Here is a 27975-nt window from a genome sequence, read left to right on the forward strand (position 1 = left end):
GTCTGCCAGCTGGAATTGGAATCGGGGTGCCGCCAATCCCCTGCTGTGTGAGCGTGGGCTTGGTACCCATCTCCGGGAGACCCAGCCTCCTCTCGGGAGAGTGGAACTAACTAGGCCTACTCTCAGGGCTTGTGGGCAGATGCAGTGACTGGATGCCTGTTCCTGGCACTTAGCAAGTGCCCAGTGAATGTTGCCTTTACTTTTGTTCTCCCCATCCACCTCCCGCTTCTGTAATTGACACACGTTGAATGTGGCAGAAAATTGCTAACATTGGGAAATTCTCAGCGGAGTCAGTGAGAACTCAAATTGAGGGTCCTCAGGGCCACCAGAGCACCAGACAAGAGTGGTGAGGCTGCCCCCCGTGCTGGAGGGGATCCTGCTAGGAGGCTGAACTCGCAAGTCCGGGACCCGTCTGAGACCTTGGGGTCCGTGTGGGCCGGAACCCCACGTTGCACTCCCAGGCCCGCTCCTTGGAGCTGAACGACCCTGGATGCGTGTCTTGCCACTCTTCCCTCACCCGTGAAGTGGGCGTAAGGGGGTCACTGCACCACAGGTTGGATGAAGACCCTCGGGATGGGCGGTGGTTGGAACCATCCAAGAGCCGCTGGGATCAGGGCTGGCCAGGCTTTTCCATGGGGGAGGGGGTAGGTAGCAGTTTGTGGGGTGCTTCTTTTCTGGGGGCTTTTCAGGCACAGAGCAGCCTGGGGCCTGACATAGATGTGGATGTAGTTGGGAGGATAATCCAATAATTACCTCCTGCCCCCCCCCGAAGACATTCACATCCGAATCCCTAGAACCTGTGAATATTACATGTTATGTGACCAAAGGGGTATTAAGATTGTAGGTGGAATGAAGGCTGACCTTAATATAGGGAGATTATCCTGGATTTTGCTGTGGGTCCAGTGTCATCACAAGGGTCCTTAAAAGTGGAGGAGGGAGGCAAAGAGGAGGTCAGAGTGACGTGATGTGAGAAGTAACATTGCTGCTTTTTTTTTTTTTTTAAAATCTACCACCTTAACCTTTTTTTTTTTTTTTAATTTATTTATTTATTTTTGGCTGTGTTGGGTCTTCGTTTTCTGTGCGAGGGCTTTCTCTAGTTGCAGCGAGTGGGGGCCACTCTTCATTGTGGTGCGCGGGCCTCACTGTCGCGGCCTCTCTTGTTGCGGAGCACAGGCTCCAGACGCGCAGGCTCAGTAGTTGTGGCTCACGGGCCTAGTTGCTCCGTGGCATGTGGGATCCTCCCAGACCAGGGCTCGAACCCGTGTCCCCTGCATTGGCAGGCAGATTCTCAACCACTGCGCCACCGGGGAAGCCCATCATTGCTGCTTTGAAGATGGGGGTAGAGACCATCAGGCAGGGGATCCCCACCGCCCTCCAGAGCCTCCAGAAAAGAATGTCGCCCTGCTGACAACCCAGTGAGCCCCCATTTGGACTTTTCACCTCCAGAACTGTATTTAGTTCATTTGTGTTGCATTTAAGGCATGGAGCTTTTGGTAATTTGTTCCGACAGCCCTGGGAAGCTAATGTGATGGAGAAAGCATTTTTGGCCACCCTTTGTTTCCTGGGGGGATGGGAGCTGGGGACCATCAGAGGGGAATGTCCTTTGGGGTGTGGCACTGGCAGACAACCCTGTATTTGGACATGACCATCGGTGACTGGGTCCACCGAGGCCTGCCTGGTGACCTGGTGGGGAAGGCTTGGCTAAGCAGGTGTGCTGAAATCCGTGTGATAAGGGCTTGTGTAAATGCCAAATGCCCATCACCTCTCCCTCTGACAGCCCAGCCTTTGGCTCTTGCAGCTTGGGAAGAATGGTGTAACGGTGCGTTAGGTGCTGGGAGGGACCCCTGGGAGGGACCCATCCCCGTCCTGCCCTGCTCTTTTAAGTTTTTTTTAAAATTAATTAATTAATTTATTTATTTATTTTTGGCTGTGTTGGGTTTTCGTTTCTGTGCGTGGGCTTCCTCTAGTTGCGGCGAGCGGGGGCCACTCTTCATCGCGGTGCGCGGGCCTCTCACTATCGTGGCCTCTCTTGTTGCGGAGCACAGGCTCCAGACGCGCAGGCTCAGTAGTTGTGGCTCACGGGCCTAGTTGCTCCGCCGCATGTGGGATCCTCCCAGACCAGGCCTCGAACCCGTGTCCCCTGCATTGGCAGGCAGATTCTCAACCACTGCGCCACCAGGGAAGCCCTGTTTTAAGTTTTAATTGTCGGTCTGTTAGAGTATTTCTTAAAGCATTTCGGGAGTGCTCGACAGGTGCACACTAGGCTCAGGTGATGAGCCCCTCCATCCAGCAGGTTGGCTGTGCCTAGGCTCAGGGCCCGGCACCTTCTCAGTCTTTCTTGCCGGGGCCCTGCTGAGCTGCCTGTTCAGGGTGTGTGGCCAGCAGCCCCACTGCCTGTCTGCTTTCCTGCCCTGACCCACAGGAATGGGTTCTCAGGCAGCAGTGGGGGCTGGATGGAGGTGACCCTGGCCCTGGCGGTCCCACTCTTGGAATGCATGCCCCGAGCCTTGCCTCAGTGAGGCCATTTAAGAAGAAGGCATATTGTGTCTCTGAGGGGTTTCTCACTAATACTGTATGTGTGTGTGTGTGTGTCAGGGGTGGGTTCAATGTATAGGATGCCATTAAACGCCTCTTTGAAGCCAAGCCAAGACAGTGCCCTGGTCGTCATCACCTGGGCCTGACGGGCACTAGGGTGGAGTGTGGGCTGCTCCTTGAATGGTGAGGCTGTCCTGAGTGAGTGGCTTTTTTTTTGCCCAGGGCCTGACTCGGCTGACCTCAGGTGCCCTCCTCGGTGCTGCTCCAGAGCTGCCTGGAGCCGCTGGCTGGGTCACCCAGAATGTGAGGAATGGCTGGGGATGCTGCCCGGGCTTGTGTTTGGCCTCAGCCAAGGTCAAGTTGTCATGGAAGATGAAGCGGGAGAATCTTACTTGTGGGGAGGACAAGTCTTGCGGGGCCAAGACTGCTGTCTGGCAGCTCTTTTATATGCAAACCCGACCCATCCGCTCCTCTGCCTGGACCGCCCCCATCTCCGCTGCTGAATCCTGGGGTTGGCCGGCGGCATGCAGACACCTGGCTGGAATGACAATGAGCGATCGTGGAGGACGGTCCGCTGGGAGGGCTCTGCTGAGCCAGCACTTACTTCCCTGCATTTCCAGCCGGCTCTCCTCTCCTTCTCTGGCAAAGGCCGGGCCATTGGGATGGTAATGCCCTGTGGGCTGGCCTTGGCTCCAGGTGAAAAATGAACTTGGAGGCCTGCCCTTGAGGCTATACAGTTTCATTTCTTTATGCAGATGTGCTGGGGGGATTGGGGTGCTAGGGGGGAGTGCAAAAGGGGCCTGGGGAGTCCTAAGTCATGAAACGGAGGTGGTCTGAGCTGTCACCCCTCCTGGGGCATCTCCTTTGATGTGAATGTGCCAGAGGTCCCAGGTCATCTACCCCCGACCCCTGATCAAATTACCTTGTGCTGCTTCCTGGTGACTCTAAACTATGCCTTCACTGAGGGTGGGAGGTCCACCACAAACCATTATGAAAGGAAAATATAAGAAAAGAGCAATGACATAGTCCCAGTGGCATTGTATTTGGGTTTCTGTGATACTGTCCTCATCCACCAATAGTTTTTTCCTTGACTTGTAAAATAATAACGTTTTTTCCTTATTATAAAATAATTCTTTGTTTGGCAAAGAATTATGTAGCACTTCTTATAAACTAGGCAACTGTTCTAAGCTCTTGGCAAATATTAACTCACTTAATTTAATCCCATGGCAGCCCTGGGAGACGGTGCTGCAAGGCACAGAGGTTAGGTGATGCGCTGAGGGCACAGGGTCGCTTCCTGGAAATGACCAGGCAGTACTACTGCTTCAGGGTCTGTAACCTTCTCTCTGAAAAGCAGAAAATTAAAAATGTTAGTTCTGCCACCCAGAAATAAATACTCTCAGTATTTCCAGAATTTGGGGCAGAGTAAGATGTATCATAGTTCATTTAACTATATTAATTTCCCATAATTTGAATCGGTTTCTTTTTAAAAACATGGTCCTTGCATATATACTCGTGCATCCTGGCCTTACTTCCTCTTCACATGTTAATTTTTTTAGTGGCATCTCTTTACTTTTGAAAAGTTTACTAGACTTTAAGAATGGCTTAAAATTCCCCCAAACCCCCATAGGCACTGCCTCAAGGCACTGTCTTCAGAGCATACTCTGCTGTTGCTTCTGATGGACGGAGTTTAGTTGTAAGCAGCTTAGGACAGTGTTGACGGCAGTGATGAGAGTGACCGGAGGCCTGGGGGCCAGGTTTGAGAGGAAGTCCAGTGAATGAGTTAACAAACTTGCAGGTTGCATATTACATCTTACAATTAATTATTTAAGCAGTCATTAGTAAATCATTGAAGCTAACATTATTATTCTTTATTATTAAATAACAGGATGTTGCTAATGCTATCAAGCATTAATTATTTAAGTCTCATTACTGGGTATTAAGCTTTATAGCGTTTGACTAACATCGAAAGTCAGAGGAACAAAGCCGATGTGAGACAATGGCAGCTGTTTTCTGTTAGGATAGCCTCCCTCCTGGTTTCCCCGAGAGCTTGAGGACCTGGGTTTTTTTTTTGTTTTTGTTTTTTAAACTTTGGGTTTATTTATTTATTTATTTATTTATTTATTTATTTATTTATTTATTTATTTATGGCTGTGTTGGGTCTTCGTTTCTGTGCGAGGACTTTCTCTAGTTGCGGCAAGCGGGGGCCACTCTTCATCGCGGTGCGCGGGCCTCTCACTATCGTGGCCTCTCTTGTTGCGGAGCACAGGCTCCAGACGCACAGGCTCAGCAGTTGTGGCTCACGGGCCCAGTTGCTCCGCGGCATGTGGGGTCTTCCCAGACCAGGGCTCGAACCCGTGTCCCCTGCATTGGCAGGCAGATTCTCAACCACTGCGCCACCAGGGAAGCCCGAGGACCTGGGTTTGTAGTACCGTTCCTTGTAACTCCATGACCCAAAAGTCTGAGAACGTTTGTCAAATTTTATTTTCTAATTGAAGGTCAGAGTAGACAACCATACTGGGTTGAGTAACATCCCCCCGGTTTATGTCTGCTGGAACCTCAGAATGGTGTTATTTGGGCATAGGGTCTTTGCAGAGGTTGTGTTAGCTCAGATGAGGTCGTACAGAATTAGGATGGCTCCTAAATCCAATGATTGTTGTCCCTAGAGGAGAGGAGAGAACCAAGACAGAGAGACATGGGACAGAACGCTCTGGAGAGACACGGGCAAAGGCCATGTGACAGTTGAGGCAGAGACTGGAGAGAGGCAGCTACAGGCCAAGGAAGGCCAGGTGTTGCAGGGAGCCTCCAGAAGCAAGGAAGAGGCAAGGGAGGATTCCTAAGACGCCACCAACACGGAGCCAACCTCCCTTCTTTTTTTTTTTTTTTTTGGCTGTGTTGGGTCTTCGTTTCTGTGCGAGGGCTTTCTCCAGTTGCGGTGAGCGGGGGCCACTCTTCATCGTGGTGCTCGGGCCTCTCACTATCGCGGCCTCTCTTGTTGTGGAGCACAGGCTCCAGACGCGCAGGCTCAGTAGTTGTGGCGCACGGGCCTAGTTGCTCCGCGGCATGTGGGATCTTCCCAGACCAGGACTCGAACCCGTGTCCCCTGCATTGGCAGGCAGATTCTCAACCACTGCACCACCAGGGAAGCCCCCAACCTCCCTTCTTGAAGGAGAAGGTGAGGAGAAGGTGGACGGGAGGACGAGCAGCGCTCTCTCCCTTAGGTATAGGCATTTGGTAAATGTTTGCTGAATGAAGGAAAGACGGAGCATGTGGTGAAACTGGCGATTTCATTCTGTGTTCCCTGGCCGCAGCTCTGGGTGCTCTTGCACTGTCCAGACAGATATCCTCTTTAGCTAAAGGAACCTCCTTCTCCCACTTACTAGCTGTGGGGTTTTGAGAAAGTGGCTTAGCATCCTTGGACCTCGGTAACCTTATTCGTAAAGTACAAACCCATCCTGGGTCATGGTGATGATTAAACGTGATGGTGCTCGTAGAGCCCTGGTGAATGGTTGGTGCCCCGAGAATGTTAGCATTTATTACTATTGTTTGCAGAGAGAGGAGTAGTGTCGCTGTGTATGCCGCGTTCCCTATTAACCCTGTAACCACTGGAGTCTCATCTCCCTCCTGTTCCTCCTCCTCCTCCCCTTCCTCCTCTGTCCAGTGACTGGGGAAGGCAGGAAGCCCACAGGATAAAATGCTGGATCAGTTTCTCTCCTCTTAGACTGTCTTCCACATCATCTTGTAGGTGGGTCGAGTAGCCATGCCCTGTCTACGTCCTCCACGAGAAAAAAATGATAGTGAGGGACTTCCCTGGTGGCGCAGTGGTGAAGAATCCGCCTGCCAATGCAGGGGACCCGGGTTCGAGCCCTGGTCCGGGAAGATCCCACATGCCGTGGAGCAACGAGCCCGTGCGCCACAACTACCGAGCCTGCGCTCTAGAGCCCGCAAGCTACAACTATTGAGCCTGCGTGCCACAACTACTAAAGCCTGTGTGCCTAGAGCCCGTGCTCCGCAACAAGAGAGGCCACCCAATGAGAAGCCCACGCACCGCAACCAAGAGTAGCCCCCGCTCGCCGCAACTAGAGAAAGCCAGCGCGCAGCAACAAAGACCCAATGCAGCCGAAAATAAATAAATAAATAAATAAATAAATTTATATTAAAAAAAAAATCGCGAGAGCAAAGCAGAAATAAGCAGTGAAGAGGAATGGTTATTGCTAGATGGGGGCTTCTTCAGGCTCACCACGAGGGAAAAGAGGGTGTTAGAAATTGACGCTGCATAGCAGGTACCACCCATCTGCGTTGTGGCCTGTGTTAGCATATATAACTGCCCTTCTGCTGATTGGACACCCAGGAGTGTTCCCAGGGGATGGCAACCTCAGGATAAATGGGAGAGGGGCAGTGGATATGAAAACTTTCATAATCAAATAAACATTAAGGAGCAGAGGGAAATTCTCTTACCCAGTGTCTCACCGCCCCTGTGTTTGGTCACGTAGGTCACTGGGGTGAAAGAGTTTTGGGGAAGCATTGAATTTTAGCTTCTGCCATCCCCAGAGCAATCCTGTTTCACAGGTTAGGAAATGTGGTCTCAGGTTATTTTGGTTTCATGGCCTTTTCCCAGAGCTGGGGAAGAGCCCGCACGCTCCCTCATGCCTGTGCCCTTGTTCCCTCCCAGTCCTGCCTCATGAGGTCAGGGGGTTGGTGGCAGGGCCAGGTTGGTTCAGATCAGCCCTGCCCAGCTACCTGCTGCTTCCCACCGCAGAAGCTGCTTGCGTCTCTGATTTAAGTCTTGTTGCTGGGGGCTGGATGTGCTAGACTCCTGGTGCCCAGGGACCCCAGGCTTTATCTGTCCCAAGGCGGAGTCCCTCAGATCAGTTACAGGGTGTGACTGCCCCTCAGCGTGGGTCATGGAGAGAAATGATTAGGATACAGTTCTTTGGTGCTTTTGGACCTACAGCCAAGAACTGTTCTGGCACCCAGAGAAGAATATCTGCAAATTCTAGCACCAGATATGGATTCAGAAACAAAACCAGGCAAAACATCTGGAATTTTTTTCCTAATTAATATATGCTTGTTGAAAAATGGCCTCCACAAACTTACAGAAACGTAAAAAGGAGGAAGTGACCTTCCCGTGTAATGTCATCCCTGTCGTTTGGCAGAGAATGTTAACGAAAGGAGTCAGAAAACCCCAGCTTGGAATCCTGCCTTGACTGTTTCAGTTTCTTAAAGGTCTCACATGAGGGAAAAGTCCTGCCATCTCCAAGGTACTTCGTGAGAGTTACAGGAGATGTTTGATGAAATTCTGTCCAGGGCTGTCATTGGTCCTTTGTGGGTTCAATAAGTGTTCTTTATCCGCATCCCTGCTCCTTGCTTCTGATCTTCTAGGGATCCAGACACGTGAGAGTATCCATTCTCTGACCTGTTGCACGGGGCCGCCCTCTCCTCCCCAGCCCTGTCCTCTCGCTTGCGGGGGTGGCTGGCTCTGGCTCTCCCGCCCCGGTTAGGCAAGGACAGTGGAGCAGGAGGCGTCCAGCTGGGAGCGGCTGTGGTGTCGCAAGACCTGGGCCTGCCTCTGGCTCCAGGCGTGTCCCCCTGAGGGTTTTGCAGGGAGTCTGGGCAGGTTCCGGCCAAATGCACGCTCCTCTTTGCAGACTCTCGAAGGTGCCCAGGACACACACCTCAGTAAGCACAACCTGTGTGTACTTGGCGCCTGGAATTGCCTGAAGGACAGCACTTTCTCATCGTTAGCTAATTTGGAAAATGAACGGAAGGGAGATACCTTTGAATTTCTGCAAGTGTGAAGAATGATGTCTGTCATTCAGGTGTGTTCTTGGCTGCTGAGAAACCATTGGCTGCCTTTCAGTTACTGAGCTGCTGGAGCTGGTAATAATGGCTAACACGTGCTGAGCACCTTCTGTGTGTGTGGGCCCTGCCATGCACTTTGCCTGCATTATCTCATTTTATCCTCCCAGCAGCCCTATGAAGCCCTATAAGGGCAGGTGTTAATTTCTGCGGAGGAAGGTGAAGCTTCGAAATGCTAATAAATAAGCCTCCTGGTGTGCACAGTGAGTAAGGAGACAGGATGCAAGTGGGCTGTTGTGATTCCAGAGCCTGAGTCTCCAAGGGGATATTTCCCTTCCGGAATCTCTCTGCTCCACTCCTTCCGTTAATCGGTGATTCAGCACCGTTCACTTTTCCTTTGGAATCTTTTTGCCTTCTCTCCGTTAAAGAAACAGTCTCCATCATTCTGGCCAGGCACAGTGACTGACACTGTAGGTTTGCAGTAAATGCTCAGTGGATGACTAGCCAGCGTGAGCATCAATTGAGCAGCTACTAGCTGCTAAGCAGCTGCAGGATTGGGTTCTGGGAAACGGGGAATTTAAGGATAACATAGCTGCTATCCTCAAGCTGCTCACCCACAGCTTTGTAATGGAGAAAGCTCAGATCCAAATGATGGCAGCTCAGTGTGGGACTAGGGCCGTGGAGAGAATAAGGCCTGTGTGCTTTTAGAGCATCCCAGTTCCTCATATTGGGTCACTGTGCCGGAGCAAACGGGCCAGAGGTGACAGGCTTGGGATTTGAACTGATATGGTGTCTGCCTTTATGTGGTGGGAGCGATGGGGAAGGGGCAGCAGTGGATTTAGCTGTAAGTCACAGAGGTATGATGAGAAGATTGGGGAAGGCACAGTGAGAGAAAGGGCTTTGCAGGATGAGTAGAAGTTCACCAAGAAGGCTGAGCAGTTGGAAAGACAGCAGAAGCAGAGGCCCAGGGGAGAGTCAGTGAATGACATGTCCAGTGTGCTCAGACTGCAGGGGTGGCTGTAGCTAAAGTTGAAACTTTAAGAGCTGGGACCGTGGGACCTCAATCCCAGCTCAGCTTATTACCGCCTGTGTTATAGATTTTGCGGTTTTTTTCAATACACCAATTTGCGGTGTGTGCTGCCTAGAAGACAATCGGTAAATATTAGCCGTGGGCATTACCTTCAGCCTGACTGTGAAGCAGTTGACTGCCATCCTGCAGGTTTGAGACCGAGAAGCAAAATGATTAGATGTGTCCCATGATCTGTTCATCCTCAAAGGAAGGTCCTCGTCCTCCTCACGGCTTAGGCTGAGGTGCCGCTGGGCGCTCAACGTGCAGGTTTCTTTCGACATGACCCTTTGGGTGCCTGTGTGTTTGTAAGAGGAAGCAGGAAGTGATGAGATGTGTTGTGAGCTGTACTGAGTTTTCTGTGCTGACTGGGGGAGAAATCAGAGTATTTTAGCTGCACAGCGTCCCCTCCTGCACCATCTGAGATCTGTTTCTCCTCCCGTTGCTATGGTTTGTGGGGTCCAGGGGGTCTGCTGGGGCTGCATGCTCCCTGGAGCCCGTCTAAAGGATCAGAAGAGCTCCAGCCAGGCGTCGTGAGGAATGAGTGCTCAGGCATCTATTCTCCTTTTTCTTTTTCCTCTTCCAGTTCCTTCCTCTCCTCTAAACCACGCCACGTTTTCAGGATTTAGAGTGTATTCTTTTCCTTTTTATCTTTTCCCCCTTCGGAGACAAAAGGAAGTTTCCAGTTCTGCTACTTCCTAGTTAGGTGACCTTGGACAAGCCACCCTGGTGAGCCTTAGCTGTTTATCTGTGAGATGCATCAGTAACCGCTTCGGAAGGGTGTGTGGGCACAAAGCAAGACCCTGAGCCTCAGGAGCCCAGCTCGTGGCTGGCCCAGAAGGGTGCTCAGTAAGGGTAACCCCCTCACTCCCTCCCAGCAGCAACCACTCACAGCCTCACTTTATCTCAAAGGCCTCACACTGAAGAGAGAGCAGTTAGCCCCCAGGCACAGAGCTTCTCCAGTGAGCCCTGCGGCATCCCTGCATCACTACCTCACCCTGTATCACTATCGCCCTGTATCACTGTATCACCCTGCATCACTGTATAATCCTGCATCACTGTCGCCCCGCATCACTATCACCCTGCATGTCTGTCACCTGAGGGACCTATAGAGTAGACCCCTCCCCAGGCCTACTGGTCAGAATTGCTGTGGGTGGACCTTGGGGGGTCTGTATTGTGACAAGCCCCTAGGTGATTCTTAGGCACACTCAGGTGTGAGACCCACTGGCCCAGAGAAACCTTTTGGGAGCCTAGTATTGAAACTCACACCGTGAAGGCACTCGGTAAATAGGGAGTGATTCATGTACACCCCACACACAGCAGTGTGTGTGTGTGTGTGTGTGTGTATGTGCGTGTGCGTGTGCGTGTGTGTGATGTTGAACTTGACTTGCCATGGATGCTGTGATGCCATGCCACTCAGTTCCCACAGAGCTCTGGAGACTTAAGTTCCCCAAGTCAGGGTTTTTTTTTTTTTTTTTTTTTTAATTAATTAATTAATTAATTAATTAATATATGGCTGTGTTGGGTCTTCGTTTCTGTGCGAGGGCTTTCTCTAGTTGCGGCGAGCGGGGGCCACTCTTCATCGCGGTGCGCGGGCCTCTCACTATCGCGGCCTCTCTTGTTGCGGAGCACAGGCTCCAGACGCGCAGGCTCAGTAGTTGTGGCTCACGGGCCTAGTTGCTCCGCGGCATGTGGGATCTTCCCAGACCAGGACTCGAACCCGTGTCCCCTGCATTGGCAGGCAGATTCTCAACCACTGCGCCACCAGGGAAGCCCCAAGTCAGGGTTTTTATTTGGACTACGATTCTGTTATGTTTTTAATGCGTTTGAATTTCTGCTGCTTATTTTAAAATTTTCTTTTCCTCCTTTTCCACCTTCCTTCCCTCTGTCTCCTTTCTTTCCCTCGATAATGTTCATGTTGCCCATGTACTTTCTGTCTCCTGACCCCAGATGCCAGCGGGATGGGATGGAAGAGGGGCTTGCCTTTGGTGTGCAGGGGAAGGAGGAGAGGCAGGTGCAAGCCGCTCCGCTTCCCTCATCACTCGCTGGATATTTTAAACTACTCCCTTCTTCCATGGAGCACTGGGGTGACAGCACAGCGGTGATCACTTCCCGAACCTCACAGCCAGTCTGTTGGATTTTTGTTCTGTCATCTCTGCCTCCTGTCCCACCATTGCCACTTTGGATTTATCCAGTGTCCCGTGGGCAGGCAGCTTGCCCCCCGAGTTTACTTAGTGAAATGTGCCCATGTGACTTGAAGGAAAGACCTTTTCCGTGAAAGTCAGAAATGCATTCCAGAGTCACAATCGTGACCTCCCTGGAAGCCCAGCTAATCCAGGTAATAAGAGGAGTTGGAATAAAGGTGATGATTATGGGATGTATGGAGCCGTGGGACGGGGTGGGGAGGGAAGGTGCAGCAGGGTAGCAGGGTTGCCGGGTGGAAAGCTCTGTTTTGAGGAAACAAGCTCATGCAGAGGAAGTCAGTCCCCAGCCCCCGAGAGCCCGGGAGCTCAGGGTGCTGGGAACGTGACCCAAATCCTAAAGCAAGGCCAGGGTTTGGTGTCATGATGGATCTGGAGGAGCCTTGTAGTCTGATGGTCCCGAGTTAAGTTCCACCCCTTGAGAGCCGTGTAACATCGGGCAAGATGCCTTCCCTCTCCATGCTGACATTTCTGTAGTTTGGGGATTTGAGACCTGTCTCTGGGGTTGTGAGCATTAATGGGGATTAAATGGGGGAATTAAAAAGGGCCTCTTCTGTGACTGGCGATTAATAAACGCTGTTTCTCGTCTTCCTCCTTCTACCCCTCCCACTACCCTGAGCGTCTTTTCCCTTCTTCTCAACTTGTACACCTCTCAGGCTGCACATGATCCGTCCATGAAAACAGCTCCAATCCCGCGCACGGCTCCCTGAGGTCCTGGAGCACGTCCACTGCAGTTTGTGGGCTCAGTCCTTCAGTGGACTGTTTATTTCCCGTAGCCCCGTTGCTTTAATGAGATTTGAAGCTCTTTGCAGGCAGGGTGTGAGATCTTGACTCTCCTTCAGAGTTACTTTCTTGGAGAACATAATGCGTCCTAGAGCTTCTCTATTTGGAGTCTTCAAGGGTGGGTTCTACTGTCCTGTAAAGAACTGTCTCTTTAGTCACTGTTGGGTGGCTCAGTTCCGTGGCCCTTCGTCCCCTTTCTTCCTGGGATTTGACTGACAGTTGGGTCTTTGCTGACCTTTCCCTGCGGTTCTTTATGGGAAAAAGCAAACAGAAGGAACTTAAAAAAAAAAAAGACTTTGAAGGCTTGTCATTTGTAGAAGGAAAGTGTTCATGGCTTTGTCAGCTCATTTCAGTGTCTTAATCACCTTCAGGGTATAAAGGATCATGGAGGTGAGCTGATTAAATGGAAGGTTTTCTTTTATTGAGGACCTATTATGTGTAAGGGCTTGTATAGGTTAATTCTAATTTTCCCCCCTAATTGTGCAAGGCAGGACCTATTTTGCAGGGAGGCAAGTAGATTCAGAGAACTGAAGTTCAAGGTTTCACAGCTGTTTGATAATTCTAGCATTGGAGCTAGAATTCTCACCCTGGTCTGTTTGTCTATAAAATGCTGGTCATCGCTGGGCACGGCTTCCCTCCCGCCCACCCTGCTGTCTGTCTTTCCATCCATCCGTCTGTCTGCCTGCCTCTTTCTCTCTCTTAAAATTGCTGGTGCTATTTCTCTCTGGTCTGGTCTAGTTAATGAAAAAGAAAGCTATTGTGAAGTAATCCCAGGGATCTGTAATCAAGACAGCTGTACCCCCAAAACTGGTGGGTCTGTAGGACAGTCTATGACAAGTGTGGTGCCATCACCTTCTATCTGGGTGGGCGCTGCTCCCAGGTTTCTCCAGGACCATTTGTCTTCTCACCTGCAGGTGGGGAGAAGCAGTCAGGGGTCAGTTATTTTGGGGAAACCCACTGCCGCACTCCCACCCTGTTATCCGTGAGCCTGGTGGGAATGAGGTGATGGGCAAACGTCCCACTCTGACGAGGAGCCTTCTGGAGCAGCATGTTGTGGGCAACATGAGACACTTACCTCAGGAAAAGAGCAAGGCCTGGGACCCACCGACAGGTCATTGGGTCGGGGCGTTCTGGTCAGTTCCTAGCAGTGGATACTGATGCCTCGGGAGCCTCTGTTCATTGCATTTTCTAACGAGCAAACTCCCGCCCTCCCCAACTCTGTCTTCCAGAACCTTCTTATCCTGTCATCCTGCCCCCGGTCTTTCCCTCCGTATCCCCCTTCTAAGGCGGGACCGCCTAGTGGTTAGGCAAAAAAGGCTGTGGAGGCAGAGCGCCAGGGCTCCTATCTCAGGGTCTCCGACTCCCGCATGGCTTTGAGCATATAGCTTGCTGTGTGCCAGTGTCCCCTTTTGAAAACGAGTTCCTACCTCACAGCATTGTTGAGGTTACACAACATAAGACAACCAGGGCTCTTGGAGCGAGCTTGCAGGAGGTATGGCCCTGCTCTGCCAGGCTTCTGGTCACGCTGGCTTCAGGAGCAGTGCCTCTGCTAGGCATCGTGTGCCCAGCCCACCCTTTTCGCTCAAGATTTGCTTCTTATTCTGCATCCCACAGGTCTTAGCTAGGCCACCCTGGGCAAGTCACTTTACCTCTCTGGGCCTTGTTTCTCAGCTGTTCAGTGAGGAACCAGATTATTTCCAAGGTTTCTTGTGCTCTGACATGCTGGGGCCTCTCACATTCAGTGTGGTCCAGCCTCTCCTCCTCTGCCGATCACCCACTACCCTGCCATGGGAACCCGGCCATCACCAGCATATCTGATTACGGCCATGCACCATCTCCCCGTTCATCTCTCTGGATCTCTTGGTGTAGCCTGAAAGCTCCCTGAAGGCAGGGATCCTGTCTTTCTTGACTGATGTGATTTCCAGCTCCTAGCACCATGCCTGACATTGTGAGCATTCAATGTGCAGTTATGATTAGTCACTTACTATTCCAGCCAACATTTATTGAACCTCTGCTGAGTTCTCAAGGGCTGTGCAGGTCTCCGGGAGCCTGGCTGAACCCGAATGTCAGAATTTTTAAAGAATGGCTCTAATCGGTGGAGGTGGAGGTGGAGGTACCTGGCCTTAGATGGTTCAGTGCAGAGGAACTTCAGTCCCTTGCTGACTTTGGTGAGTGGGGCAGGGCTCAGTCTGCATCTCCCAAGCAACAGTACTGGCTGATCAGGACGGTTGAGGTGATGCTGACTTTCTGCTGAGTCAGGAGCCCCCGTGCGCAGGTCTGGGCACTGAGCATTTTGTATACAGTCTCCTCCACATACGAACCCCAGAGGACATGCATTTCGATTCCTCGTTTTCATTCAGCAGGTGAGGAAGCGCTTCCAAAGAGCCTAAGGGCTGTGCCCGTGGCCAGCGAGCGACTGACCCCATTGCGATTCCCACCCTGGTTTATCTGGCCCCCGAGCCCCCATCCTCTGAATGAGGAATTGGGCGAGTGGGCGGGGGGAGAGGGGGAGGGAGCATGGGCTGAAAGGCTTGGAAATTCCAAGGCAGCTGATCCGTGTCATCCCAGCACACACTGGGGAGAAACTGAAACGAAGCAAAAATAGAGTCAGTCAGCAGTCGGACAGCTGCCGCTTTCCCTGGGAACAAATCTGCTTGATTTATCTCCCCAGGTTAGGCAGGCCCCAGCTCTCGAGGTATCACTGAGAAATAACATGGACACGGGTGGAGAAATTGCCGCCGCTCCCTTCCTCAGAAAAAGATAAAGCAGACACCTGCTTGGCAGCATCCGTGTTGATGGAGTCTTGCGTACCTGAGAGAGAGCGAGGCCAGCTAAGATGGTGCGAGCTTTACCGACTGGATCCTCCCCTTGGGGAACTGGTCCGTCCTCCCCACAGCTGCCCCCCGCCCCCCCGCCCCGGTAGCTTTCAGAGGTGGCGCGGTCAGCATCTGCTGACTCTTGCTCCTACTAAAATTAACACTCTGACTGATCACTGCTGCAAGAGAGGGAAAGACAGAGAGAGAGAAAACATACACACGGAGTCCAGGAGACCCAGAAGCAGAGAGAGGGCTTGGAGCCCAGCCAGGCACACACTAGGAGACATGCTCTCCGGCTCCCATCATCACAGTCAGAGAGACTGTTTCTCTCCCAGTGTCGGCGCCGTGGGCTGCGTGACCTGGCTTTGTGCATTCCAGTCTCTGCCAACCCCGGATCCCTTAAGCCTTCCTATTCCCAGAGCACTCCTCTGTGCATCCCATCTTTAGGGGAAGCTGGTATTTTAGAAGGATGCTCTGTTGATGTCGGGTAGGACATAGAGGCAGGCTGTTTCTCATTTTTCTTCAACATGTTCACTACCGGGCAGCGGTCAGCTGTTGGAAATACCTGGTAGGGAGGGTCAGGGATGAAATGACCTATTTGGGCCTGACAGAGGCAGAGGCTAAGAGGGGGAAGACTCAACCAAGAGAACCGGGCCAGGGGCTGTATTTTCTTGTGGGGCAATTCCATGTCAAATTCCGTGTCACTAGGCCAGAGCGAGCTTATTTGTGAAGTGTTTCCCTAAGCACCCTCCCCGGGGCAGGGTCAGCTGTAAGGCAGCAGGGCATGAAAATACAAGGCAGAGAAACCTAGAAGGGGCCATTCCCAGGCCTGAGCGGGTGTTGCCGCGTCTTCAGTATTCCAGCAAACGTACTTGCACAGGAGACCTGAAAAAAAAAATGTTACTTAACTTTTTATTGAGGTTACATGCATAAAAAAGCACACATATCAGAAGCATATAAAACAGCTTGATAAGACATCCAGTGTAACCGCCACCGAGATGGATAGAACACTGCCAGCGTGTGAGAAGCCCCCTCCTGATCCCTTCCCGTCACTGACTGTCCCTTACCCCCTCACTCAGATAACCTTGTCCTGACTTCTAACAGCATAGATTAGGTTGACATGTTTATGTCTTTAATATAAATGACATCACAATGCATTCCCTTGGGTCTGGCTTCTTTCACTCAAAATTACATTTGTGAGATGTATTCACATGCTACGTGCGGTTGTAGATCATTCTCGTTGCTCTGTAATATTCCTCTGTGTGTGTGTGTGTGTGTGTGTGTGTGTGTGTGTGTGTGTAATATCCATTCTCCTGCTGGGGGGCGTTTGAGTAGTTTCCAGTGTGTGGCTGTCATGAGTAGTGCTGCCATGAACATCCGACAACATATCTTTTGGCGAACATTGGTACACATTTCTGTGAGTTTATACCTAAGCGTGGAATATGTAAAGCATATATTCAGCTCTGGTGGATAATGCAAAACAGCTTCCCAAAGTGGTTGTTTGTCTTTCTTTCTTCAGAATGTCTGTGCACCAGCTTGTATGAAAATTCCACTTCCCCAGCCAAGCCAATCCTGGGTATTGCCTGTGTTTTTTATTTTGGCTAATCCATTACAGGAAGAGCAAATGACCCAAAAGGAGTCACCTAGCAGAGGAAACAGAACTGCTCCCTGAGGGAGAAGTGTTGCTGTTTGATGGTCCTAGAAGCCGTGGTGTGCAGCACCCTGCCTCCTGCGTTCTTGCAGGTGGAGTCCGTGGCAGAGCTGCCTTCTTGCGAAAGCATCAGCTCTGCCCCTGCCCCTGGTCAGGGACCACCGCTTTGCTGCAGTAATGCCCAACAGACCATGGAATAACTCTTCCCCAGGTGACAGAGCTTTAATGTGCCCAGTCCCAGCAAAACAAACTGGGCTTCGTGTTTGCCTGTGGGCCTCAGTAAACATTTAACAGACTGTGTGCCCCCTTCTCTCCTCCTGCCATTAACCGGGGCTGGTGCCATAAATCCCTGCTCCCCTCCTGCCGTAAGCAGCCCCTCTCAGCTGACCCGACTCCGGTCCTAACTTTCTGGTGCGGTGCTGCTCCTGGGCCGGAGCCGAGGAGGAAAGAGGGGCGGGTGTGAGGGGTCCTGGGACAGACCGCCCTTGATGGGTGGGAGGCCGCCTCCATTTGATGTGTGAAATAAGGGCTGACCCTGAGCTCTTAGTGTGTGCCCAGCAACATGCTGAGTGCTTTACGTTGATTATTTCATGTCAGCCTCACAGCACTTCCAAGAAGTGGGTAGATGTGATTTACTCCCATTTTACAGATGAGGAAACCAAGGGTGAAAAATATTTCCCCAGAGTAACATAGCTAGTAAATTTGGTAGCTTGACTTCCAACTCTAATGTTTAAACCACTCTCCTGTACTTTTGTCTTGGGGCCTGATATTTAGACATTTAAGCTTCCTTTTGAACCCATCTTTCTCTTGGGTCTAAAAGCTGTGTCAGGTCGGTTTAAATGGAACACGGGGAGCTCACTGTTTGACCTCTGGTCACTGAAGAATGAGTAACACAGAGGATGGATGCCCTTTGGCATGGTTGCAACGATAGATGGAATAATGACCCCCAAAGATGCCCATGTCCTAGTCCCCAGAACCTGTGAATATGTTACCTTACTTGTCACAAGGGACTTTGCAGATAAGGTTAAGGTTCAGGACCTTGAGATAGATTATCTTGGATCATCTGGGTGGGTCCAGTGTAATCTCATGGGACCTGAGAAGTGAAAGAGGGAGGCAGAAGAGTCAGAGGAGATGAGATGATGGAAACAGGGTCCGAGAGATGCTGTGATGGAGGAAGATGGAGGGAGGGGCCACTAGCCGAGGAATGTGGGCAGCCTCTAGAAGCTGGAAAAGACAAGGAAGCGGATTCTTCTTAGAACCTTCAGAAAGGAACACAGCCTGCCAACACCTTGATTTTAGCTTAGTGGGACCCGTGTTGGACTTCTGGCCTCCAGAACTGTAAGCTCATGAATTGTGTTGTCTTATACCACTAAGTACTGGAAAAAGTGTAATTGCAGCAATGGTTACTATTGATGACAGTTGGCGTAATGGTCAAGCTCATGGGCTTTGGAGCCAGGTTGCCTGATTTCAAATCCCCGTTCTGTGTTTTTTCTAGCTGTGTGACCTTGGGCAAGTGGCTTAAGCTGTCTGGGCCTCAGCTTTCTCATCTCTGAAGTCAGATGAGAATGATCTATAACACATAGGGTTGTGGTGAGGATTCAATGAGGAGTCTATGCAGGGGGAATGTCTGGAACTAAGTTTTAGCCACGGCCCTTCCAGTAGGCATCCCGGATCAGGGCGCAGACTTAGGAGACAGATTGGGCTCAGATTCGGGCTGCACTCTTCCTAGTTGTCTATGGCTGTCTTTCCTCATCTGGAAAATAAGGGCAGGAGTCTCAGGGTGGTTGGGGGTTGCATCAGATGGGGGCCAGAGCTTTTAGCAGGGTAAACGCTGCTCCATAAGGGCAGGTATTGTTATCATTGGTGGGTAGGTGGCTGTTGAGCCCCAAGCCCTAAGCATTGTGGATCGTCTGTTCTTCAGTTATCTTTAGAGTGAGTTAAGTACGCTGGGTTAGGAGACCAAGGTCTCCCCATATAGCTAGAACAGTACTGAGTACCTAGTAGGCGCTCAGCAGTTGCTGAAGGAATGAATAAAAAAGGAACAGGCCCCAGGCCCTGCCCCGAAGACGTTCAGTTCATAGCACAGGACAAGGCCTGGAAGGATGCCAAGGTTTTGTGGTTATCTTTAAAAAGAAACAAAACAGAGAACTACTTCCTACCAGCTGACCCCAAACCCCCTCAGCTGGGACCTCTGGGCCCTGCAGGGGAGCCCAGGGCAGTGTGCCAGGCCTGGCTGTGCTGGTAACTCCCTAAGCCAGCCACCTAACCTTTCTGGAACTTTCTGTCCTCCTCTTTATAACGGGCGTACCTCAGCCCCTTTGCCCTACTTGGATAGTTCCTAAGGGGGCACCCTAAGCAGTAGAAAGTTCCCTTGGTGAGAGGGCTTTGGTGCCTGTAGGACACTCCACCCACCCCCCGTCTCTGGCCTCACCTCTATTTTAGTGTCAGAGCTGCAGAGCCTTATTTTTAGTGATTCCCCTCTCAGCGTATTAAGTCAAACATAAGGAAGGAAGAATAACTGCTGCTCTGGGTCCGTGATTGTAACAAGATCGATTTTTCTCCTTCCCATCCCCAGGCTTGATCTTTTGACCAGAAAGGAATTAAAAAGATGGTCCCTCGTGATGGCTGCGCCTGTCAGCTGCGTGGAGCTTCCTTGAAGGATTTTCTGAGCCGTGTGGATGTACAGTGATTCTCGGCCGCCTGAGGAATAACGCTGGTGGAAGCACTCTCTCCAATGACACACGCCTGCCCCATTTCTGGATGCTAAAGGTGGTTTTAGGAAGGCCCTGGCTGAGTGCCTCGCGGATTCCTGCAGCCTGGATGCCCCTGGTGGACGGAGGACTGAAGCTTCCTGCCCTTGCTGCCGACAGGAGTGTTCGGTTGGGGCTCTGCCAGCTCCCTTGGGGGCTCCCTGTGAAACGTAAGGCCCATCTCCTCCTTGTTCACGTATCTCCCGCGTGTTCTGTCCAGCACCCACCTGGGCTTCAGGTGCTGCTTCCCTGGCTGGCGGGAGAGAGGTCACCACCACGTGGCCGGCTCTCAGAAGGGGCTGGCATTTAACGAGCTCGCTCTGTGTGTCTGGCATTGTGCTGGGTGTGTGTGGGGGACAGATGGAAACGGAAAGGTGCCTCCAAGGAGCCGTCACTGATGTTGTCATCGTGCCTGTCACCCTCTACTGATTTTCCTTGTTCGTTTGTCTGTCCTCATCTACTAGATCATACGTGCCTTGAAGGCCGGGGCCTCTTCCGCGTGGCTCTGTGTCTCCAAGACACTGTATAGTGCCTGGCATGTCTCCTGCTGCAGAAAGGGTGAATGAGGACACGATCGTTAGCGAGTTAAGACACTGCAGAGTAAACAGGGAGGGTAGGCATGGGGAGAGGATTTTCTGGCTCTGTCCTTACAGCTGGAAACCGAGAACTGAGCGTCCGCTGGGTGCCTGTGGAGCCAGAAGGGCCTGGGTTGGAATCTGTAACCCGTATCTGTGGAGTGACTCGGGACAAGTGACTGCTGAATTCCTTGCCCTTCTCTACTCAGTGGGGGTGACTTATCGTTGTTCTTCATAGGGTTGGTGTTGGTCCCAAAATAGTCGTGCACGTGCCGACACCCAGCGTCGTGCCTGGCACACAGCAGATGCTCAGCACGTGGTAGGGAAGGTCATTCATGGCTGCTTGGGGGAAGGCTTCCAGGAAGCAGGGGTGTTGCTTGGGCCTTGGAAGTCTTTCTGAGCAGAGCCAGGTGGGCCGTGCTGGCCTTTGAACTGGGAACTGCTGGTTGGCGTGGACAGTTGATCAAAGGCCCCAGTCCCCAGAGCCCACGGAAGGCTGAGTGGCCGGCCGGCAGCAGGCGAGGGAAGGGAGCCTCCTGTCCGCGTGGGGGAGGGAGCAGCCGGTCTTGGGCCCGGCGACGGAGGACTCCGGCAGCTCTGACGTTGACAGGCTGTCCTGACCAGGCAGCTGTGAGGTTGGTGGCTCTGAGGGATGTTGCCCCAGCGTTGGGCTGCCCACAGGAGAGTGGCAGCTCCAACAGCCAGTGCCCCATGCGCTCAGGTCACCTGGGGCCACTTGGCACTTGGCTGCCAGGACGGCACGAGGGGCGGTGCCTGGGGTTCGATTTTGGTTGCGTTCTTTCCGGTTCCGCTCAGGCCCGACGGCACTTCTGAGCACGGCTTTCCCTGACCTCCTCGTGGAAGTAATGTCCCTCTGGTTATTGCCGGCTGTCCTGGTCCACAGCTCCTCCATGCGTTGTAATATTATAACCACTTATGCAAGGTATTTGATTTCCTGTCTTTCTCCCACCCTAGGAGGTAATCTGAGGTCAGGAGACATGTGTGCCTTGTTCACAGCCTAAACGCACAGCAGGCCTCTTATTTACTGCGTCATAGTTGATCAGATCAGGTGGTGATTCAGTGCTTTTCTTTCAGCTGCTGTGAAAAGGACAGACTAGAGGGAGACATGCTTTTTGAGCATCTCTGTAACTTGATCAGCCCAACAGTTCCCCTGGCGGGCAGTGGTGTGCCCATTTTACAGTTGAGAACTTTGAGCGGCCATGTAACTTGCCCAAGGTTATTTATCCAAGAGAAGGCAGAGCAGGAGGCTGAGAAGGGTGTGTTGTGTGTGGTGTGTGTGTGTGTGGTGTGTGTGTTTGTGTGTGTGTGGTGTGTGTAGTGTGTGTGTGGTGTGTGTATGGTGTGTGAGGTGTGTGTGTGGTTTTGTGTGTGAGGTGTGTTTGTGTGTGTGTGTTTGTGGTGTGTGTGGTGTGTGTAGTGTGTGTGTGGTGTGTGTGAGGTGTGTTTGTGTGTGTGTTTGTGGTGTGTGTGGTGTGTGTGTGGTTTGTGTGGTGTGAGGTGTGTTTGTGTGTGTGTGGTGTGTGTGTGGTGTGTGCGCTGTGTGTGTGTGCTGTGTGTGTGTTGTGTGTGGTGTGTGAGGTGTGTGTGGTGTGTGGTGTGCGTGTGAAGTGTGTGTGTGTTGTGTGTGTGGTGTGTGCTGTGTGTGGTGTTTGTGGTGTGTGAGGTGTGTGTGTGGTGTGTGTGGTGTGTGTGGTGTGTGTGTGTGTGATGTGTGTGTGTGTGGTGTGTGTGTGTGGTGTGTGTGCTGTGTGTGTTGTGTGTGTGTGTGTGTAGTGTGTGTGCTGTGTGTGTGTGGTGTGTGTGGTGTGTGTGGTGTGTGTGTAGTGTGTGTTTGTGGTGTGTGTGTGTGGTGTGTGTGCTCTGTGTGTGTGTTGTGTGTGGTGTGTGAGGTGTGTGTGTGTGGTGTGTGTGGTGTGGTGTGTGGTGTGGTGTGTGTGTTGTGTGTGTGTGTTGTGTGTTGTGAGTGTGTTGTGTGTGTGTGCGTTGTGTGTGTGTGCTGTGTGTGTGCTGTGTGTGGTGTTTGTGGTGTGTGTTTGTGTGTGTGGTGTGTGTTTGTGGTGTGTGTGTGTGTGGTGTGTGTGTGTGTGGTGTGTGTGTGGTGTGTGTGTGTGTGGTGTGTGTGGTGCGTGTGTGTGTGGTGCGTGTGTGTGTGGTGCGTGTGTGTGTGTGGTGCGTGTGTGTTTTGTGTGTGTGTATGTGTGTGTGTGTGTAGCACTGCCTGCTGTGGAATGCTCCTGGGGTCCTTAGGACGGGGTTCCTCTTTGTCACCTGGGAGAGACAGGCTTTCAGTAAGAGCTCTGTGCTCCCTGTATGGAGGAAGCAGGCCCCATGCCGGGCCGCGGGACCAGGTGTGGTTGGGGTCACAGTACAGCAGCCCCCGGGGTCCACGGTCTGCTGGGAGGAATTGGTGACAGTTGCTATGCTCGCTGCTGTCCACGGCCAAGCAGGACAGGGAGAGGAGTCCTCCAGGGCGGGCTCTTGAGGGTCTGGGGGTCCTTGGAGGGTTGGGAGGTTGGGCTGGGCTTGCAATGGCCATCAGAGCTCTTCCTGGGGACATGAGGGGCTCAGCTAGGCAAGTGAGTGGGGACACTGAGGCACAGCACTGCCCCTTCCGCTTCTGCCCTCCCAGGCCCCTCACATGTCTTCTGGCATCTCCCCGCGCCCTCCTGCTGCAGAGTTGCGCCCTCACTTATCACATGGCCCGCAGCCCTGCTTTTTCTCCTTTTATCAGTTACTCCCTAGAATAACCCCATTGTGGTGGTCTGGGTTATCTCACGCTCCTCCCGGGAGGGGGTGGGTGGGCTTGGGCACCAGAAGGCACAGAATGGTCACGGCGAGAAGTAAGGTGCCCGCTTTCCCCCCTCTCTGGCTGCTCCAAGCAGCTGCCCTGTGTCTGTGAGGGTGCACCCTGCGGGCACAGATATAGGAATAATCGCCATTTGTTAAGCCACGTTCTGTGCAGGGCACGTGGCAGACCTTATTCCATTCCAGCCCCAGACCAGACCTATGGGGTGGGCACTAGAACAGTCTCTTTTAGTGCTGAAGTAACTGGGAGCCCAGACAGGCAAAGCAGGTCTCCCCCAGGGAACACAGGCAGGATTGGAGCACAGTTCTCACGGATTCCAAAGCTGCTGGTTCACGCGGCTTGGAACTGAGAGACACAACTTCTACTCCCTTCTTAGCCCCCAGTGACTGTGTGACCTCGGGCAGATCACCTCCCTTCTCTGGGCCTTGGTACCCTCATTGCTAGGGAAACTGTCTAATTTCTCTTCTAGCCTGGGAGTGAAGGCAGCAGCAGTTACTCTGGGAAGACAGGTGTAAGCCAGGATGCTTCTGGCCAGGTGCTGACAGGTGTAAGCGAGGATGCTTCTGGCCAGGTGCTGACAGGTGCTGCCGGTCCTGGTGGGCCTGGCGCTGCTGCTATGCTGCCATTTTCTGGGTCCACATCGGCTCCTCCAGTTTTTCCTTTGCAATTGTGTGGCCAGTTCGCATTTCTGCTTGGCCTAATATCATCTCACAAGTCTGTTTTTAGCTGCTTGGAAGAACCCATTTTTCTTTGAGCCCTGTTACCCCAGGCTGCTGCTAGAGCATGCCTGACCTTTTTAAAAAAAATTTAATTAACTGATAGGCCCCTGTGGTGATTGATAGCATACATTCTAGTTGACGGGGGAGGGTCTGGGGGATGCAGGGCTGCCCCCCACCTCCACGGACACCCCAGCCAGGATTCCTGGAGATGGCTTAGCGGCCTGGACCTGTTCTCCCATGGGGGGGCCTGGGCTCCTGGGGTCCGCACAGGCTGAGTCTGGAGACCAGGCTTGTCACTGAACAGCCATGGGGTTGCTTAATGGATGGTGTTTATCAAAGCTTGATTAATCTTCCAACCTGGGGAAGTGGGTGGAACCCCACTTTTACACATGAAGAAACTGAGGTTCAGAGAGATCCGGAAAACTACCAAGATTATCTCAGGAGAGTACGGAGAAGCTGGCATGCCCTCCGATCTGTCAGCTTTCAGCCTCCCTGCTCCTGCTTGGCCTGTGGTTCTCAAGAGTGCAGTGAGGTGTACAAGATGCCTCTAGGTTATAGAGGGGCAAACTTAAAAAAATTGTTTTATATTTATTTTAACTTGAATTAGAAAAAGACCATGATTGGCATAGGAGACCTGTGATCTTGCAGCTATTACTGCTTAGGATGTAGTTATGTAAGTTAAAAAAAGGTCAATTTTGCAAAAATGTTAAGGTAGCAACATGTGGACACAGCCCTCCTGCAGAGGGCTAAATTTGGAGCACATGTCCTTGCTTCGATTGGTGGCACTTTGGCTGTGTGGCCCCGGCCACATCACTGGAGACAGAGTGTTCCTCAGACTGACCTGAGTAGCTCTATATCACTGTGCTGTTTAGTCCACTGTGATCCTCCCTAAATCCAGAAGATTCATGATGAAACGATTGCACAGCTCAGTCTGAAGCTAGATTGAAAACAAAAAGAATCTCGGAATGATAGTGCTTTATAATCCTATAATTCTGGTCGAATTGACAAAGCCTACTGATCTCAGCTCTGCCAGCTCTATTCTACTTATTGAGCACCAAAGTTTTCCAATCAACTCCTGTATTACTCTCTGGGATTGGATTATGAAGTAGTAAATATTACCACTATGCAATCAATCCATGACTCATTCATTCATTTTTTTTTTCATTCATTTCTCCTCAGTAAATAGGGGATAAATATTACCTACCCTATGGGCTTATTGTGAGAATTAAATAAGAGATCATATTGAAGGGCTTACTTCAGTGCCTGACATATAATCAGCACTCAGGGATTATTTGCTATTTTTAAACCAAGTGTTAAAATGGAATTAGAGGATCAAAACATACAGACCTATGGAAATAAAGACCATTGAGGATGCATGAGTTACTAATATTGAACATTAAGTTTAGTTCTGAGTTCCTGGTTAGCACGACACACGGAGTAGGTTATATTTGTGTCTAAATCAAGGCTTGGCAAACCTTTTCTCTCAAGGGCTGAGTAGTAAATATTTTTGGCTTTGTGGGCTGTACAGTTCTGTCACTACTAGTCAGTTCTGCCTTTGTGTCTGGAAAGCAGCCATAGACAGTATGTAGATGAATGGACATGGCTGTGTTCCCATAAAACTTTATTTATAAGAACTGACAATAGGGACTTCCCTTGTGGTGCAGTGGTCAAGAATCCGCCTGCCAATGCAGGGGACACGGGTTCGAGCCCTGGTCTGGGAAGATCCCACATGCTATGGAGCATCTAAGCCCGTGTGCCACAACTACTGAGCCTGCACTCTAGAGCCCGTGAGCCACAACTACTGAGCCTGCGTGCCACAACTACTGAGCCTGCGCTCTAGAGCCCGCGAGCCACAACTACTGAAGCCCACATGCCTAGAGCCCGTGCTCCGCAACAAGAGAAGCCACCACAGTGAGAAGCCCGCGCACCGCAACGAAGAGTAGCCCCTGCTCGCCGCAACTAGAGAAAGCCCGCACGCAGCAATGAAGACACAACGCAACCAAAAATAAATTAATTTAAAAAAAAAAAGAACTGGCAAAGGGCCTACAGGCTATAGTTTGCCCCTTGGTCTAAATGAAGGAAACCTGTTTGTCTTTGAAAGTGAGAGACTCCTCCTGGATATAAACACTAAAAAAAACTTGTTACAAGATGTAGTCTTTATATGAGGCTTGTTAAGCAGCATATGGATGGTGCTTTCATTGGGGTTTTACGGAAAATACAAAAGACCTTCACACTGTTGGTTCTCTTACCATTTGCATAGCAGACATTTGTTGAAGGCTTACTATGTGCCATCCTCTGATGCTCTGACCCATAGTAAAACCTAAAGACACGTGCATTTTGGCAGGGGCTGCAGCGTTAGCAAGGGGTCATCTTGGTGACTCTTTAGGGTGTCATTTCAGAGGAGTGTTTTCAGTGTTGGATGCTCTTTCCAGCCCCAGAATTACACACAGGCCTCAGTGCTAATTTGAGTGGCAGGCCTGGGCGCCCGGATCCTACCTCACAGGGTGCCTGGGACCGGCTGGGAGATCCTTGCCCTCCTTTGGCTGAGAGCTGCAGTTGTTGGAAGACTGTGGTCTTTGGAGCAAAACACAGCCAGGTTGTGAAACTTTGCTGTTTCATAGCTGTGTGACCTTGCTGTAGTTCCTAAACCTCTCTGAGCCTCACTTTCATCATCCGCAAAGTCAGGACCATAACACCGCTGAATCTTTAGTTCTTACCTGAGTATTTGCTCCTTCAATGTTAGCTCCTCCCCGTGGGGGCCCAGGGGCTGCTGGCCCTCCCTCATCCCAGGAATCCAGGTCCTGGCTTTTTCAGCTGGAGCCTGAAGTGTGAGAATGGCCGTCCCCTCCTCCTGGGTGAGTGTTTAGTGTAAAAAGTCTTGAGAAAACACTGGCCTGCGGAATTCCGAAGTTAATGAAGGGGGCAGATTCCAGGAGGGTCTCTGTTTGACCTCTCACCCTTTCCCCAACACCCTGTTATCCCTGAGCGGGTTTGGAGGCAATGGAAGGTTTATAGCTACTACACAAAAAAATCTCTCACGCAGTGGGGCAGGGCCATGGCCTTGGCCGCTGGAAGCCTGGGTCAGCGTGGGTGAGTTTGAGCCTTTTCCCTATGGCGCCTGTTTAACCTGGCTAATGTGAGAGGCAAGGCAGGCCATCGGGGGAGAAGGGGAGCATATTTGAGAAAGTTGGGGAATGATTCTCAATTTCTCCAAAGGAGGGGCGGAGTGAGGGGCTGTGTGAGAAGTTTGAAAGGAGACTCAGTTGCCTTAAAAAAAAGGGGGAACATTTTCTTCATTACTCTGACATTAGAACCCATACATTCTATTCAGTTAGGACTAGTGTAGGATAAAGAGAACACGCTTTTGTGGGTGGCTGCAGTTTCAGGAGATGCTCTCTGCTTCTGCTTTATAGAACCTTCAGGGAAAAGGCTTTGGAGGCCAGAGCTAGGCAGTGACATGCCATAGCTTAGGACGCTGGAGGCTGGAGTCCAGCTCTGTCTGTGTCTGCAACTCTGGGACTTGGGTGGCTATGGTGGGCCTTTGAGGAGCTTCGGGGCCTTGGCTGTGCACTGTGTTCCCATCTGCCCTGGTTGCTCTCTCTTCTCACCTGTCACCTTGCTGGCACCCATGGTGGTGGGGGGAAGCTTGGTCCCCCTTTCTTGGTCTTGTTAAAATGTCAGCCGTGCTCATAGCTGGTTTTGCAGGGCAGTTGCTGGCAGTGGGGTCTTTCCCTCCCATCTACCTATCTGCTACCCTCTATGACTCCGCATGGGGGTGGGGATTTCTGGGGAGAGGGGGTCGGCTCCACCTAATTACCAGGAACGGCCCTGAGCCTCCCCTCCTCCCCCGTGGAGGCTTATCTGGCTCCAACCAAAGAGCAGCTGCTCCCAGTGAGGTCTCTGAGTCACTCAGAGGTTCAGGACTGGGTTTAGCAGGAGGCGATGACATAAACAAATAAACATTAGCCAGGACAAGCTCCCAGCTTTCTGCTCACCCAGGGGCCCTGGAAACTCCTTGTTGCATGTTCGGGGAATATGAGGATACTCATCAGAAAGCGAATTTTCCTGATGGAGAAATGCTCCAGGGAGGTGATGGGGATGTGTTAGAAAATCTGGTGTTTCCTGGCTGTGTAATCTTGGGTAGGATGCTTGGCCTCTCTGGGCCTTCATCGCCTCCTCTGTGAAGCTGGTTGTTGTGAAATTTAGATGACCTCAGTTGTAAAACCCAGCCGGTGGTTAGTCCCCCTTCTCGGAAC

At 51.6% G+C, this 27975-nt stretch overlaps 1 long non-coding RNA gene across 20 annotated transcripts in view; it reads left to right on the forward strand.

Moving 5' to 3' along the window:
• The window catches only part of LOC133077459 (uncharacterized), a 380931-nt gene that overhangs the window by 52477 nt on the left and 300479 nt on the right, over nucleotides 1-27975 (forward strand). For all 20 annotated transcript variants that reach the window (XR_009697732.1, XR_009697735.1, XR_009697721.1 and 17 more), the window contains exon 2: nucleotides 19424-19768. This is a non-coding gene — a long non-coding RNA (uncharacterized LOC133077459). The remainder of the gene's footprint in view (nucleotides 1-19423; nucleotides 19769-27975) is intronic.

This window comes from Eubalaena glacialis, chromosome 17 (assembly GCF_028564815.1).
Source record: "Eubalaena glacialis isolate mEubGla1 chromosome 17, mEubGla1.1.hap2.+ XY, whole genome shotgun sequence".
Lineage (NCBI taxonomy): Eukaryota > Metazoa > Chordata > Mammalia > Artiodactyla > Balaenidae > Eubalaena > Eubalaena glacialis.